Below are 6,435 nucleotides of genomic sequence, written 5' to 3'. Positions count from 1 at the left end.
AAACTTTTGGCACTCAGTGCGCCAGTGGAAAACGCTATCAATGTTCTGAGTATTTTCGCGAGAATTAGAGAATTTTCAAATAAGCCTATCGCCGAATATTGTGAGCCAATCCGCGCTTCGGAAAGATTTCTTCTCCATCGTCCGACCGCCCCGACTGACACCTGTGTGCGAGCAGCTTAACTAGCTAGACTCAAATCCAATATGACAGAAAGCCCTTGACGCGGCAATTTCACGTGTATTTTAGGCTAGTTTAGGGTTAGGTTAGGTTAGGTTCAAAATTCCAAGAGCTCAACACCCACTCAAATACAAAGTCTCCGGCCCTGTGTATGGGTACAAGAGTTTCTCGGGTACCAACTGTTCGAGATAAATTGAACCCGATAATAATAGGATTTTAAAGAACTATATTTTTATACTAACAAATTTATTACAATAAAATTTAACAATTTTTTATTTTTTATATTTTCCAAAAATTTAATTATTAATATCCCATTAATATGAGGGTACCCATTCGACTTATCTCGAATTTTTTTGTACCCATATAATTTTAACTAAATTCGTGTATTCACGACAACATTATTTAAAAAAATATAAAGCATTTTGGTAAAAATTATCTAAATTAAAAATCAAAATTTGTTAAATATAATCTTATAATATCTGCATGTACTTTATTTTAGAAATGTATATATATATATACATATACATAAATAATTAATATTCTGAGTGGCGGGATGTCCAATACCTAAAATTAAACGATTTTTTAAATAACAATCAGAAAATTAAATATACACATTCGTAACTACATTTTTATTAAAGCAATTATCAAAAAATAAGCAAATTATTTGTATAAAACTTACATTTATTTACTTAATAATTTGGATTTAAACAAACAATCATTCTATCCATATTAATCATACTAAATTCTTATTATCATTGAGACAGTCTATTACTAACACTATTACTAGTGGGAGAACATTTAGTAAAATTAAGTAAACGATGAAAATTATACCCCAGAATATACCACTGAATTAATTTTGCAACTTAATTTTAAAATATGCAGCAATTGTTATTGAATCATTGATAAAATTATTACTTCCAGGAATTGACGAGAAAATCCGGCATTAATACCGATCTTGTACAAGAATCTCAAACGGAACACCAAAACTAGACTTTGCGAACGAACTTTACGGAAAGTGACGAAGAATAATTCTCCATGATAAAAATAAATTACGACTTTCCATCGGTATAAACCACGCATTCACAGCTAGTATCCATCTGACGCGAGAGCGTATAGCTTTGTATATAATATTAGGTGTTGGAATTAATTCGTAGCGTTTTTTTAATGAAAGAACGTTATTTATTTCACATGAACATTAAAAAATACATTAATTAAAGTACTTCCCATCACTTTCTACTACTTTTGACCATCTTTCGGGCAGTGAATGAATACCGCGTCGGAAGAACTGTTCGTCTTTAGATGAAATCCACGAATCGAACCATTTTGTACAATCTTCGTAAGATGTGAACTTCTGCTCGCACAAGCTATGAGCTAATGATCGAAACAAGTGGTAGTCGCTAGGTGCAATATCAGGAGAATACGGCGGGTGCGGTAGCACTTCCCATTTAAGTGTTTCCAGGTATGTTTTTACCTGTTTTGCAACGTGTGGGCGAGCATTGTCGTGCAGCAAGATGACTTTATCGTGTCTTTCGAAGTATTCCGACCGTTTTTGCTTCAATGCACGGCTCAAGCGCATCAGTTGCCGTCGGTAGAGATCTCCAGTAACGGTTTCATGCGGTTTTAGCAGTTCGTAGTATATGACACCCTTCTGATCCCACCAAATACAGAGCAGGAGCTTTGAGCCATGGATATTGGGCTTTGCCACTGATGTTGATGGTTCGCCGGGCTTAACCCATGACTTTCTGCGCTTTGGATTGTCATAATGGATCCACTTTTCGTCACCGATAACAATCCGATGCAAAAAACCTTTTCTTTTCTGCCGTTGAAGCAGCAGTTCGCACGTGAGAAAACGTCTCTCAATATCCCTTGGTTTCAATTCATATGGGACCCAATGTCCTTCCTTCTGGATCATGCCCAAACTTTTAAGACGTTTTCCTATTGTTGATAAGTCAACTTCCAATGACGTAGATAATTCTTTAAGTGTTTGACATGAGTTTTCATTGAGCAATGCCTGCAAATCGTTATCTTCAAATTTTTTCGGCTGACCAGGTCGCTCCTTGTCATCCAAGTCGAAATCACCAGCTTTAAAACGTGCAAACCACTTCCTACACGTTTGCTCAGCCAGAGCATGTTCACTATACACATCCACTAAAATACGATGAGCTTCAGCTGCACTTTTGTTCATATTAAAGTAATGAAGCAAAACTCCCCGCAAAAACACTTTATCTGGCACAAATTTTGACATATTCAATGAATTATACAGTGTTGTTATTTATGATTTCAAGAAAGGTTATGTACGGCAAATGACGTCCTATGATAGCTGTTTACAATGTATAAAGAACTATAGGTAACAACGAAATAGTGTACTGCTTGTGCCATCTCTTGTAAAACGCTACGAATTAATTCCAACACCTAATAAATTAATTACTAAGATATACTTATAAGTTATAATTCTGTAATGTTAAAAATGTAAATGTGAAAAAGCAATCAAGATGTTAATATTTAACTATCGCTTCAGTCAAAGCTCCAATCTTTATGACTTATTTAATAAATATGTATACTATTATAAGTCCGAAAAAAAATTGTCAATTATTCTAAACATCAAATTTTTAATTAGAAATCACTCAAAATTATTAACTTTTTATAAATGCGAAGAAAAATTGACGATTATTCTAAACATCAAATTTTTAATTAAAAATCACTCAAAATTATTAATGACTTTTTGATATTCAAAATAAAATCCAAAAAAGATTCAAGATTAAATATTTGTCAAACTTGTTAAATCAATAAACAATTTTTGTTATCGTATGTTTCGTCGATTTCGTGTAATTTACATCAATAAAGTAACAAAAAATTTGATTTACTACGACAAGATAAATGCTATTTATATTGAATAGATATTCAATAATGATATACATATACATCCTAAAAAATATATAATTTATTAGTAATTATTGTGAAAATTATAAAAGTAAATATGATAACATATATATATATTTATCTGGACATAGTTTACATAAATTCTATATGTCACGTACCTAATACTATCATACATTTAAACAATAAAATTAATTACGATATTAACGCGTTACATAATCTATAAATGTATAGGATTTTACAAAAAGTTTAATTTCTGGAGAGCTGAAAAGGCAATGAAATTTAAAATTAATTTGATTTATTTGCATATTTGATAATTGGAACGGGATGCCGATAATTAAATAAAATTTAAAATTAATTTAAAATTTTATTTAATTTTTAATCCCTCCTTCCCAATTATCAAGTATGTACAGATGATATTTATATATCCCTACCTACATATTATAAAGTTTACTGTTTAGATTTATTATGTGATATTTTTTAATTTAATTATATTTATTTTTTTTATTTTTAAAATAAAATTTAATTACCCGATCGCGAAATTTATTTAAGTGTCATTTAATTTGTAATAATTTAATATTTCAATTTAAAATGGTTATGTTTATTCCTACCTATCTATTCTTATTGTCCCTACCTATACATTCTCTATCTATCCATACTTGTGTGTGTGTCCTACCTATCCATATTTTCATTTATTTGTGCCACATTCACACCTTTCTCTATCTGTGTATTCCTACATTTCTTCATTAATGTGTAATAACGCCGCGAAAATAATACGGTTGCGTTAATATGGTTGTGTTCAGCAGGGAAAACAGCTTTGCAAATATTGTAAAATTCATCAATACGATTGGATTTTATTTTTGGATCCTTATGGATTTAAATGTATAAATCAATCATATTGAAAAATTTTACAATATTTGCAAAGTTGTTTTCCCTGCGGAACACAGCAATATTAACGTATTATATTCGCGATGTTATTACACATTAATGAAGTAATATACAGGGCTGCGTTCAGGAATTACACCCAGATAACTCTAAGCTATAGATTACGTTACGTATATTATAGCAAAAATGCACCCTAAAGTTATCTAGGCATAATTCCTGAACGCAGCCCAGTATAGGAATACACGGGTGGAGAAGGGTGTGAATGTGGCACGAATAAATGAAAATTGCAAAGCTGCTTTCTCTGCTGAACATAGCAGCTAATGCCTAACTATCCAGGGTACCTATCATAGAACAAGTCGGAATCGATTTCGATCTAGGGAATAATTGAATAATTCCGACATATTTCATGATAGGTATCCAGTAGCGGGATTCTCTAAACGTTTTATCGATGATTGTCGCTATCGTTAACTAGCGACAGTCAATGGCAGGACAATCCTGGAAGAAAGAGTGGTACTCATTGGCTATCGTTAGTTAACAATAGCGACAATTGTCGATAAAACGTTTAAAGAATCCTGCAACTGGTCCTATCGCGTACTGATAAATTCAGCGGAATAACCTAGTCGCGGTTATATCAAATAAATGAGCAATAAATAATAATAATTAAAACAGAATTTCAATCTTTAAAATACAAAAAATGACAAGGCTAATGAGAGTCAGCGCCGATAATCAAGCGCAAGTTTTGTAGATTTTTTAATCTACAAAGCTTGCGTTTGATTATCCGCGCTGATTCTCATTAGCACTGTTGTTTGTTGGTTATTTTTGTATTTTAAATAAACCAAAATTCAAAAAATATAAGAACTCGCAATTTGCGAGCAAGTTATACCCTCCCGAAAATTCAGTCAATCTTTATACACTGAGAAAGACAAATTTATTCAACTAACTACACACATTTAGTTGTTTGCAGATTTGGTTAATACAACAAATTTTATTTAATTGAATTTAACCGTAGTGTGCTTATAATATTGAACAATTCGTTAAGCAGACTACGTTAAATACGATTATATAAAATTTGATTATGAAAATTGAAAATAATCAAATCTGCAAACAACTAAATGTGTTTAGTTTCTTAAACAAATTTTTTTTCTCAATGTACATGTTCCTTTTAAAAATAACTTAAATTGGTGTTACACACACCAACCTACTTCATATACTCACAGATACTCTTCTTTCTTCTGGCCAGATTGAACTTACCTTTCGTTGTTCCTGGCCAATATTCTGACTTCATATGCCAGAAATTGACAACAAGGAGAAGTACTCCTTTTTGCTGCAGACTGCTGCCGACTAACATTGCCGGCAATAAGCGTAAGATGTTACGCTTATATGTACGATGCGCGAAACACGAACGCGTCGCGAAGGGGCCATCAATAAATTTGACTAAATTGTAATATGAATACTTATCAATAATAATAACAACAATAATTCCATTAATAAACGACGAATAAATGTCGCGTTTATTCTCTATTCGCGTTTATTCTAAATTAAAAATAAAAATATCGACTAAAAATAAAAATTCGACTAAAAATAAATTAAAAAATCTTTAAGTCAATAACGTTTTTATTTCAAAAATCTCGAATATTAAACTAGATCAAATTTCTTAATATATACATTAAAATATCAAGAATAAATCTTTAATTTAAAAATAAACTATAAAGGACTGTAAATCAATTATCATCCAATAAAATTCAAGGCCCATGTACGTATTTTTAACGATTCGAACGATTCGTTGCTGAATCTCATCTCAATGCATGCAGAGATAAAAAATTCAGATGAATGATGTAAGATCCGAAAGGGATAATTTTCCCTCACGTCAATGAATATATCCCTATTGTATTTTGTACACTATTAAATCAAATCATTTTTTGTATAATTTTTTATTTCAAAATTAAGTGTTTTAATTATGCAAAACTCTGAACGCGATTTTAAAATAATTATGAAATAAAATTATTTCTTGGTAAAATGTATATTTTGGATCTTACATCATGTTACTACTTTAACTGGTATAAAATCCAGTTACTACATATGGATAAGTTATAAAAGATCAGGTTAAAGTCAGTGCATTTAAATAAACAATAATAATTAATAACCATAAAATATCTTTTGCAGAAACACGAGATCAATTAATTATATGCATTATCAATTAATTATATGCATAAAAATTTTCATTATTATTTCATCAGTAACGCATATATAAATAAGTGTAAAACAATAGAAGGAATTTTTTAAAAAACAGTACACATTATACATATATGTGTATGTAGATATTGCTTTTCTGCACCAACTTGTATAAAACTTAATCCTGAATAAATATTTGGGAATAGGACAGATAGGAAAATTAATAAAATAACATTTGTTTGTTACACTGTAACAAACGCTTTTTCATGTTATGATATATTTATTCGGGAAAAAATATTTTATATATAATTATATAAAATTATGTA

This window comes from Trachymyrmex cornetzi, unplaced genomic scaffold (assembly GCF_001594075.2).
Source record: "Trachymyrmex cornetzi isolate Tcor2-1 unplaced genomic scaffold, Tcor1.1 scaffold35, whole genome shotgun sequence".
Taxonomy (NCBI): domain Eukaryota; kingdom Metazoa; phylum Arthropoda; class Insecta; order Hymenoptera; family Formicidae; genus Trachymyrmex; species Trachymyrmex cornetzi.
Note: the sequence above shows the minus strand (reverse complement) of the source record.